The sequence below is a fragment of the Agrilus planipennis genome, unplaced genomic scaffold (genome assembly GCF_000699045.2).
Source record: "Agrilus planipennis isolate EAB-ADULT unplaced genomic scaffold, Apla_2.0 scaffold47, whole genome shotgun sequence".
NCBI classification, from domain to species: domain Eukaryota; kingdom Metazoa; phylum Arthropoda; class Insecta; order Coleoptera; family Buprestidae; genus Agrilus; species Agrilus planipennis.
The window spans coordinates 171580-186466 of record NW_020442442.1 but is presented as its reverse complement, the minus strand read 5'-3'; the positions used below and the strand labels follow the sequence as shown (position 1 = coordinate 186466).

Here is a 14887-nt window from a genome sequence, read left to right as displayed (position 1 = left end):
TTATACTTAGCATGCTTGTTATTGACAAAAATCTTTTTACAATAACAAACAAATAAAAATTGTAAATACTTACTGAAATCATTCGCGAGTACTCGTCAGGCTGCTACTAATTAATAATTATGGCTTCTACAAAACTTACTTACAAACAATATTTTATATGTTATTGAACAAATTTATTACTTATTGAAACTGCTTTTTATTTAATAAAATGAAATAAAACCAAGTGTTTTTTATCCAATATTATTAACTACTTTTCAAAAATGTTCCACCAAAAGTGATAGCCAAACCGGATTCCTTCCGACATCACATCTTTTGTTATGTCTGAAAATAAAACATCATCGAGTAGAGCACATTATGGGTCAATAGTATGAGAAATTCGGAGCGAGCATAAATAGGTGGATAAAACCCTTGAACTTATTCAAATTCGATGAATTGTTCTCTTTGAAGCAAAATAATTCAAGAATATTGCAGATTACTGTATTTTTGGGAAACAGAAGAATAAACAAGGCTCATTGCATTTTCAATCCAAAACATTCGTGGACTGATAGAGGGAATCTTGACGACAGGTCAACCTCTGGACCAGCACTGGGAAACCAAGCATTGGCTTGTCTATACTAGGCCAATGTTCGGTCATTGTCAAGGTCAAGGTTCGTTACATTAAAGTTTTACCTAACTTGGTCCAATATGGGTTTTACATGACTGGATCAATATTAAATATCAAGATTCAGTACATACAATAACTTTTCTCCAAGTTTGGACCTATATTGAATTGTCATATGCCAAGGTTCGGTACATTAACGTGTCGCCAAGTTTTGGTCCAATACTGGGCAGCTAAGTATGGGTTCGTCATTACTGGACCACTGTTTGGTTAATTTTGAAGGACCATGATTTAGAAAATCGAAAAATATTGATAAAGAATGCGAAACATGGACGGTGGGCGCTGCGGAAAAGAAAAGGTTAGAAGCGTTCGAAATGTGGTGTTACAGGCAAATGATGAGGATACCGTGGATAGAGAAGGTTCGAAATTCAAAGTTATTTGAAAGAACAGGAGAACAGAGGACTCTATGGAAGTCAATAAGAAACAGGAATTAAGAGGAGTAGAGGTAGACGTAAATTAGATTATTGTTCGTAAATAGTTAAGGATGTGGAATGTTCTAGTTTTAAATATTAGCTCAGGACAGAAAAGAATGGAGGTGTGTGTCCAACCAGTCTTAAGACTGACGACCTTATGATGATGATTATAACTATAATGAAATCCAGAGATATTTTCATTACCTACTTAAACCTCAATTATGGTAGGTGTTTTAATAATTACAATAACTTTGTACCTGTAGGAGTTTCGTAATATTATCGACGATATTGTTTGTTGTTAGTTATTGTATTATTACTATAGGAAGAAGAATGTCCTGTATAATAGCAGGTTAAATAAATTAGAAAGTTGTTGACTTGCACTTCCACGGAAACCGATCGGTTAACGTGGCGATCGCGGACTGTTTTGCCGTGTTAACAAAAAGAACCGAATTCCTCGGAGGCAGCAGCCGCTGCCGTTGCTGTTGCATCGAGTGCTACTTTAACTTTTGTAGGTACAACTTCCTCCATGCACACACACACACACACACAAACAACGCCGCGATGGATGACACGGAAAGAAAGTAACATGTCCAGGTCTTGCGGGATATTGTGCTGCTGCTTGCTTCTACACTTCTTGTAGTACTTAACGATTGATTATTACAGAGGCCGACGAAAAAATTTCCTTCTTTTTATCGCGATTTGTAAATGCTTTGAGTCTGTAACTGCAAACTGCAAAAAAATGCACGTCCTAGTACTTATTAATCGAAGCAAATTTTAGTGAACTATGTTCATCGAGTGAACAACAGTTGTTGAGTTATTGATCCCCTTAAATACAAGAAATTGTTTTACTTCTAGTCTTGTCAATTTCTTCTTCTTCTTGCTTTCGTCTTTTATTTATTTTTTACCTGTAGATTTTTTTTCATTCTAAGAAACTCGGAATTATTTATTATTAACGTTCTTCTTTTTCTTGGTCCGGCAAAGATGCACACGTATGTATATGTCACAGCTTTTCAGATTAATTCCCTCTTTTCTGTCTTACAAATAAATGGTAGATTCTGTGATATCATATTTTTTTTCAAGTTCATAATTTAATTCTTGAATCACAAGCGATTTCTCATAAAAAGTAACACACTCCAGGTTTTCTAACGAAATTTCACGTATTAATATACATATTCAAACAATACTTTTATGAAATGCGTGGCAACAACAACTCTCACTCACTTCGTAAGTGTTGTCTTCTCCTACTATAACTTTATGATCCTAAGCATACCTATCAAACCAATGAGGAGATTGTATTGAACCAAAAGATATATGCAATGGCCTCTATTTTAATATGCTGTTCACATTAGGGAGGGTTTCCGTTATGCGATGTTCACGCCATCTAGTGTCTATGCTCGTTAAGAATCAATTCGTAAATTATTTTTGACACTTTTTGTCTTTCGTTTGTCCAAATGTAATGGATTAACCCGAAGTACAGGTCCTTAATGTGAAATTCTATTGCAGATCGTTTTGTAAAGGTTTTGATGGGTACCTATACGAGAGAACCTTATTAAATGATAACTTTTAAGAGGACTTAAATTCTCCACAAAATGGCTCTCAACTTGATCATCTTCGAGATATAAAATTTTTAATGTTTAATTTTACTTCAAAACACATACTGTAAAATGATCCTAGCTCATAAACATTTTATTACTTGGAAACTATTGAGTTCAGAATAATGGCTGTCTACGCAATTTTGTAGAGAATTAAAATCGTTTTGAAAGTTATCCTTAAAGACATTTTCGTGTACTTCAATAGTGTACCTAGTACACAGATAATTATGTTTTAATGTCTTAATTTGTAATTTCCAAAGCTTTTATCTCAAATACTATTTAGCGTAATACACCTTAGCATCGATAGAGTTGAGTCCCAGTTCAGTTTTAGAAAGAATTTAATTCTTTAGAAAATGACTTAGAATACGATTAACTAAGACTAAACCAACAAAGGTGGAGCTGTTTGAATGAAATCGTGTCTAAGCCGAAAAACTTTAAAATCTGTTACAGTGACAACAAAAAAACCTTCAGTTTTAAAGCTACGTGAAAAATGTGATATATTAATTAATGTTATTGATTGATTGAATTAAATCTAAAAAATCCCTACCAATTTTTTGTATGACGCCTACTTTAAATGTTCACGACTACTTCATGGGCCCATTAATTTCAAATGTTTGTTTTACACCCCAAAAGACGAAGGCAATATAGTCAACTTTGGTCCAGGTCTGGGACAAAGAAAACTACCCATTCTTGGTAGATCAATTATATTCCTCACTTGGTCCAACCTTGGATGATGGATAACCCATGAATTACTACAAACATTGTAGTGAATGATGCATTTTGTAGGATTCAAAGCAATGAACTATTTGTTCTGTTTGGTTACGTGTCTACCACCTAGGGTTGAGTTGATCAAGTCGATATCCTAATGGACGATCTCGAACATTTTTGAATCCCACAAAGTACAGCAATTTTCAACAGATGGCGTTCAATTAGCTGTTTGTAGTAATCCATAGAACGCTGCCTAAAGGCACCTAGTAAAGTTAGTCTGCATTGTAGTGCTAGCGAGATTCACTGAGATACAAATCAATCGTGATCCACGTCTGAAGACTTCGACAGAACGCTAACCACCATGAACTTCTTAGTTTCAGATTTCCTCTATCCAGTGACTCTTATTTAATTTTTTAAGGAGGGAGGAATATATTGTAAGACCCCCTCCCCACCTTGTTTGCGGTCTCCTATATATCGTTTGTATTGCAGAAAGATTGGAAGGTTAGTTATCTCTCGCTCGATTATCGTAATAAAAAGTCCGCAACGTACTATATAATTACTCTGGTACGATTATCGAATCGGCTATAAAATTTCATTAGAACCCACTTCAACTGATGGTTAGTAAGCGGTGCTGAATTAGAAATAATGAGAACTAGTTTTCATTCCTTGTTTAGAAGCAGACAGGCAAGGAAAATTGATTGTGATGAGTAAAGAGGAAAATTGGATGACAAAAACAGATTTACAACAACAAGAAGTTTTTTGTTACGAATTTGAAATATGTAAAAACACAAAAATTTTATTGTAATTTTGAACTTAGATATTGTAACGTTATTTCATTGTATGTATAATAAAATGGGTAGGTAGTTTTTGTTTTACATTTCGGAATCATAAAAAGTTTACGATCTGAAGTGATATCGTAAAACGTCTCTTATACGTATGTACATTTTGGTTATGTGTTCAGCAACCATTTTCATTACTAGAAGATTTTTTATAAATAAGAACATGTCGTATTTGGTATTCGTATTATACGAGGGCGGTTCAAAAGTACCCGTGTTAGAAAGAAGACACCTTTTTTTTTAAATTTGTTTTTTTATTTTTCAACATAGTCCCCTTTTAGAAAGATACACTTCTCCCAACGACCCTGCCATTTTTTTCACCCCTTCAAAAAATAAGATTTGTCGAACTCTCCAAAATCCCCCCCTGTCTCGGCGATGAATTCCTCATTTGAGCTAAATTTGTTTCTCGCTAGTCATTTCTTCATGGTAGGGAACACGATGAAGTAGCAGGGAGTCAAATCGAGTGAGTATGGGGTGTGTGGCAGCAAATTCATAACGTAATTCATGCATTTTGGCGGCAACAACTCCTGATGAATGTGCCGGTGCGTTATCGTGTTGAAAACGCACCTTCTTTTTCGTCAAATGCGTCCGTGTCTCCTTCAATTTTTTGTCGTATTGTCCAGTGATCGTTCTTCCTCTTCCTAAAAAATCCGTAAAATGATTTACTTGGTAACAACGTTTGCCAGGCTTCCTGGTCGCTCCTATCAAAAACGGATCTTTGCCCACGTTTAAATTCGTTGAAGCAATATCTAACTGTGGTCTTAGATGGCGAAATGTCTCCATAAACAGTATCCAAATTTGTTTTCATCTCCTCGCATTTTTTCCCATCCAAAAACAAAAAGCGAGTTACCGAACGATACTGCTCTTTTTCCATCTTAGCGAAAATAACGAAGCACGTCTGAGTGGAATGGCTGCTAAATCTAAAACTAACCTATCAATCAGTCTGAAATTCGTTTTGACGTGGTTTGATAGTTGGCAGCACAGGATGACAACACCAATTTCCCTCAGGAACGTCCTCTGTCTTCAAACACGGGTACTTATTGAACCGCCCTCGTACATTGTACGTATCTACACATGAAAATCGATTTTATGAGACCTCTCGTTAAAATAATATTGTAGAAGAATACGAGTAGGTACATATGCAAAATAGAATAGGGGTGCCACGACCCTGTCTCGTGCAATAATAAATTGGATCTGGCCTTCAACCTCTTCCCCATAAATCTAATATAAGCAAATCCTGATAAATATATTTCCATATCATGAATACCAAAAATGGGTCAAACTCACTTTCTAGGGGTAGGTCACCAAGTTTATTAATCCCGGATTGTTGCCTATTATGTTAAGTTTCTTCGGAAGAATCAGCCGCAGCTGTTTCAAGTCTTTTCATGAAACTATCATCAGTGAAATTTTTCACTGTGACACTCAGTATTAAGCTTTGTGAAGTGGGCACCACCAAATGCGAATTTTTCAACTAAATTGGCATGGTTCGTTTGCTCAAGTTGAGTCCAGAATAGCCCAACATTTTCGTTAGCCCACTCTTAGGTCAAAATTTATAGTTGAAAAGTTGAAAACCACTGAAAATAGAAAATTTGAAAAATTCGATGTTTTTGTAACCTTGGTTTCACTGTATTAGAATTGTTAAAATTACTAGCGTACGATTTTTATTACGCTTACATAAAACCAAAATTTAATAATAATTTTATTTTAAATCATTCTGATACATTCTTTTAAACGTAGACGCTATAAATAGGTTTCTATTCTAATATAAAAGTTCTACTACCACTTCTTTTGATACTTCAGAATACAAACACCTGATAATCCTTACAACTTTCCACTCATAAATGTTGGATAACTTTGGAAAATCGAATGAGAGAATTAAAGCAGAGATTTTCACAATTTCCTTAATTCTTTTAAGACAAAAAACTATTTCTTTTACAAGTTTTGAGCCAAGGGTTTGTTGTTGTTAATAACTTTGAACCAGTGATAGGTAATGAAAAAACTGGGCTAGCCTTGGCTAACTTTCGGCAAGCAAATGACACTGTAAAAACATCGATTTTACAAATTTTTATTTTCAGTGGTTCTCAACTTGAAATTTTTTTTTGTTATAAATGTTGACCTGGCTGAGTGAACTAACGAAAAAAAAATGTTAGGCTACAGCTTCAATATTATATTATGAAAAACAGCAAAAAGAAGCGGTTAGATTACGATGATAAGGTTACGGTAGGAAGAGACAATACGAACGAAGTACTTATGTACAAATTAGGAAATGAATAAAAACGACAAATGTTTCTAATTTCGTAAACCACTAGGAACAGAAGCCTGCCCCTGTAACCTAGTGAGAGATTGATAACACTTAATTATCTGTTAAAAATTTCATTTGTGTTTTTGCAAATCAGCAACAAAATTGTAATAAATTGTTTTTGATATCCATCTAGAAATGTGATTCACAGTCGATTCAGTTATTTCGAAGAAATTTACAACTTTGATTTGATGACTGGCGGAACCAATGACTGTGTCGTTAATTGAAGTTTATGTGGCTATAGATTAGCGCAAATGAAAGAACACCATTCAATCGAAACCATAAAAAAACCACAATCAGTCGTACTCATAAAAAAAAATAGGATTTCATGCTATATTTGAACAAAAAGTTCCCACAACTAACGCTACATAATTTGCAATAAACATTATAAGGAACTATCAGGTTTTAACACCATTGTTATTTCAAAATGTATATGTCAACAATACATTAAAATAAAAGAATAATAACAGTGATATTGCGTACAGTTTTTATTTGCAGTTGTTGCTGTTGTGTTAGCCATAAAGATAGAAAAAGTATCAAACTGGATTGCGTGATTTCAACGAAATTTTTGATAAATATCTGATAGGTCTGGCGTATATAATATTAGACAACATGAACGATTAATAGATAGGGCCAATTCATATCTGACAATAACATTGAAAAACTTAACTTCTCTACTTTTGTTTTTGCAGAAATGTAAAAATCTGCTAAAAATGCTCGTGAACAATGCGTACATATTATCGAAGAAACACATTACAGTATCGATTCTAATTCCGAAAATAAAACAGCAAAACGTTTGTGTATCTATATCACAATCCTTTCGTTTATTCTGCGCTGGCTTCAAAAACTTCTATTCAAAGTACATGCCCATGTAGGTACTGCGAATAAAAAATTAACCGTAGAACAATACGACGTTATTTTTATAGGTCATGAAAAGTTTTATCCAAGCAAAAAATTGCGCTAGCAACAAATTTCTTCAACATGTAGTCTTACTCGACTAATTCATAGATGGGTAATGCATTTCAGGGGTTTTGATGTCAAGTAATTCAATTCAGTTATTGCAAAAGCAGCAAAGGTGCAATAGGAAAATATTGCGAAAATTTATCATAAGTATATTGTAGATACACATAAATTATCGCTTTTGTGGACGCTACCGTCAAAGAAGAAAAATATAAAGTCAATTAATACACTACTATAAATATTTTATATTATCATCATCATAAGGTCGTCAGTCCTAAGACTGGTTGGACACGCACCTCCACTCCTTCCTATCCTGAGCTAATCTTCTCCTAAAAATAGATCATCCCGCATCCTTAACTATATGCGAACAGTAATCTAATATAGGTCTACCTCTACTCCTCTTAACTACTGTTTCTGCCTCTGTCTCTGACTCATCCCTGAGAAGGTGTTCTAATTACTTTTTCATGAACTTCCATAGAGTCCTCTGTTCTCCTATTCTTCCTAATACCTCTTCATTTCTAACCTTCTCTATCCACGATATCCTCATCATTCGCCGGTAACACCACATTTCCAACGCTTCTAACCTTTTCTTTTCCGCCGCATTTACTGTCCATATTTCGCACCCGTACAGCGTCACGCTCCAAACACACCTTTAACAATCTTTCGAATTTCTAAATTAATCGTTCGCGAACATAGAAGTGACTTCTTTTTATTGAAGGCAACTTAACCCTGCGCTATCCTCTGTTTTATATCTCTACTACTCCTTCCGTCCTGACTTGTCTGACTTCTTAGATACCTAAAATCAACCACTTCTTCTAATCTTTCGTCTTCTATCTTTACTTTCGCTCTTTCCCCACTTTTTCTTCCCTTGCATACCAGCACTTTTGCTTTACTATTATTTATTTACATCCAATACTGTTTTGTCAATACCGCTTCAATTTTATTTAAAGCTAATTATTTTATGTACGTATAAAATTTTGAAAAATGTGATGACTGACGAATAATCTATTCACGATAGTAAAGGTCCTAACGCTGACCCTTGAGGAACTCCGAGCACCTCAAAAAATTACACTGCAAGCCGCGTTTCACGCAATAGATATAGTACGGGGCCAAATCGAGTATGAGAACAATTTAATTCAATTACATTTTTATATATACTTCACCTACATACGATTATTAATTATGTACAAAGTGATATCATCGAAGGTTAAGTGAAAAATATGATAACCATTATTAAATTTAAAGAGAAAGTTACGGTTTAATGTTTATTTGTGTTGACAAAAATAAATTGTATTATGATAAAGTTCAGAGCAATCTTACAAAATGTAGCAGAGCTATTTCCGTGAAAAGCAGGTGTGTAATTCATAAGAAAGATAAACATGCTGCCAGATTATTTTGGCACAAACGGATGTCGAGAGGTTTGCAAAATCGAAATATTTTTAGACTTTTACGTTTGCGAGTAGGCATATGTATGTACCTACCAAGTCTTAATTTATAGTATTATAAGTAGAACTAAATGGTATTGATTAATTTTTGGGATTCTGCATTAGTTACCGGGAAAAAAAATTAAATTAAACTTACTTTTGTATTTTTTCATGGATTATAAGGCAAAATAAAATTGAAACGTTAAGGTGCGGGTAATTTTATACTTTCGCGGCCCCCTCGTTTTTTGGCTCTAGAAAATCGAAAAATCATCCGATATCGATGAATTTTTTTTTAAATCTTTCTTTTTACGGCGGATTTATGAAAAAAAATATGGGAAATACCTCACCTGGAGATTTCATGAATTTGAATGTGATCATAAACGCACTTCTTCGCATATAATCGTTTATAACTTTCTTACAAAGCATCAAACGCAGTTCATATATTTTTTTTTGTTGATCTACATAAAAAAACGAACATTTTGGAAAAAAAAAAGATTAAAAAAGTTATCAACAATTATACGTAAATGAGTGCATTTTCAGGAACATTTAAAGCCATGAAACGAATATAACTTTTCATTTTTTTTTATTTCCATATTTTTTTTTCATAAATCCGCCGTAAAAACAAAGATTTTAAAAAAAAATTCATCGAAATCGGATGATTTTTCGATTTTCTAGAACCAAAAAACGAGGGGACAGCGAAAGTATAAAATTACCAAAAGAATTATAGTTATCAAAAGTATCCACTATAATAAAAGTTACCTTTAGAGGTAGAAATATGTAATTTAAGGGAGGCCCATTGTTTAAGCAAGGACTTTATTAAAAGATAATTATTAAAACTTGATAACATTCTTGAGAGCATTTTAAAGTCATAAAGATTATGTACTGTCAATTGATATTAAACTTCAACACATTTTTTGATATTAAAGGATAACAGATAAAAACGATTGTAACATTTTATGATAGTCATGCTCTCACCTTTTTTCAAAAATCCATTAATTCCACCACATTGCCGGCTTGAACATCAAAAAAATCCGCTCACATTTTTCAAACCAACGAATTAACTATTGCACACGAACATCAAAGTTACACTTTTACCGGAAAAGCCGAGAGTACATTGAAAAAGTCACTCACATGCGCTGGTGATATTATAATAAAATAATTAGAACAATTTTTATTATCAAGTTCTTCGAACACTTTCTCAGTTAATGAAACCAGAACAGACTAGCAGCAAGCAGCACGCTAACCCACAAAGGACGTCATACGACTGACTAAAATGCGAGGAGGAATAGTAGCAGCGGTTGAGCTGCTCGACTTGAGCCCGCGTGAGGAGTTTCTTTCAAGAGGTAGGCACCCAGTACTTAAGTAAAGTAATAAGTAGCTAAAGCAAGAAGGCTGTGTGAAGAACAGCAAAAAAAAGAAGAAAAAGAAGAAACATATGGACGAACAGGAAAGCAGGTAGCTTTTCGACATATGGAAGGACGAAGAGGGTCGGACTGCCCGCTCCTGTTCCTGCCGTGCTCGTAATAACGTACATGGTGTAGGGAAAGGACGAAGAAGGATGCCTGCAGATGCGCTCTCAACCCATATCGATCGTCAGGATATTGTCGCATTTGGTACAGTTTATCACGAGAAAACGGACCCTTTTTTATCCCTTCAATTCAATTTAAGGATGTTTGGGAGGTATGTCAAAATGCTACGAGACAAATAAAAATTTGGAAGAACGTTCCCCATTCAATTCTAAAACTCCTGCAAAAATTACAAATCGATTCACTAAACCGTTAAAAAGTTATTGGAATTTTAAAAAATTGTCATTTTACACGTCATTTTATGGAGATTCGTTAACCGAACAGATTAAATTTATTTTTATTAACAGAAAAAAAGCTACCAGAAATTTCAAACTTTTATAATAAGTAACTTGAACTCTGGAGAATCACTTTAGCGTAAGGTTATTCAAATTCACTAAATGGTTATCGAGGAAAAAATGAAAAATTAGCTGAAAATCTCGTTTTTACTTGATAATATAATGATAATATTTATAATTGTCTGAAATAAATGCAATTTTAAAGTTTTAATTATTATTTAAACATATTAAAAAGTTTTACGCTCATTATTAATAGAGATTGAAACTAAATATTTTTTTGTTTCGAAGTTGAAATCAAGGCATATTCACTGCCAAAAGTCAGTTAAAAATTTTCCATATTATTCATTATTTCTTATTTTATTCAGTTTTTCGTCAAATTCCAAATTCTCTCAAATCTTATACTGTTTTTTAGTATAGATAATATTGATTTACCTCATGATATGCTGCAAAACCTAATTAATCACGAATTTCTAATTTTATGTACTATTGTCTCCAATTGTACCTCCCAAACATCCTTAAGCACCTTCACACTTACCAGCCTAAAATACTAAAGAGACAAAAAGGATTAAGAAAATGAGATTAATTTAAGCCAAATGGTTTTCAAACAAGCGAAGATAAGTAGTAACAGTAAAGTATGTTTAAATGGCTAGAATGGAATAATGCTATGGGGTGATAAAAAAAAATTAGTTTTTTTATTTTTCACTTATGACTTTTACAGTTTTTCGAAAAACAAGAAAAACATTTTCAAGTATACACTGGCAGAGATTACCGTACAGTTGAAATAAGTTGACCTGTGATCTCATTATTTTAATGGGTTTTAACTATCAGTGACCTTGTGAACCAGTAATGTTCGAGCTATAAAAAATTCGAGTTGAAGAAAATTTCTGTTTTACCTTCAAACTTTTCAATTTTTATCTCGAAGACCTCTTATCTATTAATAGCCCTTACAATGTAACGTCACCATGTCAGACAATATAGTATTACGTATGTGTTGTCTTTTCCTACCGTAACCTTATGATCTTAACCTAACTTAACCTAACCTATGCTAATATTTAATACTTTTCATAATATAATAGTGTTGCATTGAATTTTATAACTTGAACCACTGGTTATTTTTTTAATGTAATCGAATTTCGAGATAGAGAAATGGAAAAATTGTTGAAAAATGCGTATGTCAAAGGAACAAAAAAATATTTGCGTTAGAAAAAAATTGAAGATGTAGAAGTTCGTATTGTAAATTATTTAATTATGCTTATGATGTTTTAAAAATGAAATCTATTGATTTGTTGTTAATGATGAATTGGTCGAAAACGAGCGAAGGACTAAACTAGTAAAAAAAGCGCATAGCAATAAAAAATCGAAATTTTTATACCTTTATTATAGATTAAAAAGATCAGAAATTGTTTCCACAAACTTCTATTATTATTATTATTTACTAATTTCGAAACATAACTACGTAACAGTTTTAATCTCTTTCAGGGAATTGAACTGTTGAACTTTTCGTCGTGACATAGCAATTCGTGATAAAAATATTTTACATTTTAGGTTCACTTAACCCATACTTTTAGTTCATAGTTCGAAAAATATATTTGACCAGCTGTGCTCGTGGCTTCGCCCGCTTGACATTTTCTCAACCGTTTTTCGTCGTTGCAAAATCAGTCTCCACGAAAAACCCTTCTATTTTAAAGGAATAATATATAGCCTATGTTCATCCTGAATATTTATTCTAAATATTGGCGCAAGAATTTTTAAAATCTGTGGAGTAGTTTCGAAGATTAACCTGTACATCCAAATTTACAAACTTTACTTCTTTGTAATATTAGTAAAAAATAGTAATTTACGTTGTTTAAAACTTATTGCTTTTGAAACAATTACATTTTAAAGAAATTATATCAAAATTGGTTTTTTATTGCTATTTCAAATCATGTACTATGCCTAAATATTCCTTAAGATCAACTGTCAAGTTTCTTTATGTACATAAGGTGCCCCGAAGTAATATCTATCTGATATCTGAATCATTTATAATTAATTACATAATTGATAATTGCAGCCTTATTATTTATTAGGCTCAAGGTAGACGTTGCTATGTGACAAACTGTATAAACAAAGGTACGTCAGTCAGTTAAGTACATGCTGCCATTGGAACATTGGAGAAGTTCGTCTGTCTTTCTTATTCGATTTGACATTGTAGCGACAAATTATTATGTAATTCAAAACTTCAACGCCTACATAACGATTTGCGATAAATGGATAAATTGGTAATTGGTTTCTCTTGGTCTCTGGCAAGAACGTTTGTAAATTATTCGGAAGTTTAAAGGGGAAATGGGAGGGGAGAATGGCACTAATATGCCGCATAGACTGCGCTGGTGCAGGTGGGTCAGTAGTGGCCTAGGTCGGGACTATTCCAATTCCAAATCGGGAAAATGCGATGTAGGTCAAAACAAAAAGCTGTCACGGCGCTAGTTGCCCCCTCTATCTCTGTTTAGTATCATTGCATCTTTCTTCAATCCTACATGAGAATGTAGGTTTACATAAGTGCACACTTTAGTATTTTAATGTTGTTTATAAAATGAATATTCTAAAGTAATTATAAATTACATGTTACATGCGTTCCTCCGGTTAATTTTTAAATTTATATAACATAGTTCTTATCAAAATGTTTTTGCAATATTGTCATATAACTATACAGCGTATTTTTGAAATAAGAAGCTAGCTTTAGAGAACGTTAATTAGATGCAATAGGGAATCACATAGTGAGTAAAGCAGCGTGGTTAAGGGATAAAAAAATTGTAAGGAAAACAGACGAAATTGCAATGCGAAGCCGGCCCTGGGCGTGAATTGACGATGTTTTGAGTGAGAAAATGCGATAACAACTATGCAACTCCATCGATGAAAAATGTGAACAGTGACGATTGTAAAAAGATTAATAAAGTAAATATCAATACGCATAATAATCTTTAGATGCCCAATGCGATAATAATTAATTAAATAACTACCTTGTTCATCGCTGATAGTATGAAGTACTATTTAAAGTACATTTCGCCGTGGTATTAAGAACACAAAATGCAAAAGAAATACTCGTACCATACGAATGCTGCAGCTGATGGAATACGGCGTTGTAATGCTGTATTTTCTTCCGTGGTCTTCCAGGACCGGGCTGGACCCTGTCTGTAATTTCAAATACGTTTTTCTTGAAACCGGTGGACTTTCGGGCCACTAAACGCTTACTCAATTTTCTTGTTGACGGGGTACACATTTTTTTTTTATTACTGCATACATCATGTATAGCTATTTCTTCTTTTAATATTGATAAAAGAATTTGATGCAGTGATGATCGTGAGATAAGGAGATTAAAATTTGTATATCCCCCCCTTTCCGCCCCTAATCTCCTCACTCATCTCTTCCCATACCTACTGTGATTTAAATTTTGAAAAATTATCATTCGAAAAAAATTTTAAGTCATAAACAACTGTCTCCCCCACTTTCTAGTATCTAATTCTATTACGTAGAATGACCGGAAATCGATGAAAAAATTTTTGGAGCGATTTTGGTCTGTAGCCCTAATTCTGGATAATTACCCAGAAATACCCTGTATATCGCAGCGATCACGATTAATTCTCTATTCCCCGCTCTATCCATAAACCATGCTTATGTAATATCTACTTATAGCAGTATATCGCCATCTGCTGTTATTTGCTGCTAACTCAAGTATTTCAGATACTAGACAAGAGCCTTAGTAAGGTATTTACTTATTCAACGGGCATTAACGACGCAGCTTATACAGATAGAAACACAATCCAAATTTAATTTGTTTTTATTTACCATAATAATCCTGCGGGATGTTTGAAAACTATTTCCAAAACAGTCTAGGCACCGGAATTATGGTTATTCTTAATGGCTTCAATATATCAGTTATAGTAACAACAGTCAAAATTTTCCAATTTTTTATACGCTCAATGAATTAACTAGAGATGTGTAAAATGTTTTTTCAAAAGGATTTAAATACAAAATGCAAATACTTTTTCGATTTGTTATTTCAAATGTAAAATACAAAATAGATTTCTCTTTTGTATTTTAAATGCTAAATGTAAAATAGGTATTTTCAAAATACTTTTTCAAATAAATACTTTTTTGTA

General features: G+C 33.3%; 1 protein-coding gene across 1 annotated transcript in view; it reads right to left on the bottom strand.

Moving 5' to 3' along the window:
- The window catches only part of LOC108744590, a 105406-nt gene extending 95044 nt beyond the window's left edge, over positions 1 to 10362 (bottom strand). The window contains exon 1 of the mRNA XM_018480450.2: positions 9866 to 10362. The gene's annotated coding sequence lies outside the window, so the exon portion shown is untranslated. The remainder of the gene's footprint in view (positions 1 to 9865) is intronic.
- Between the last annotated feature and the right edge of the window lie 4525 nt (positions 10363 to 14887).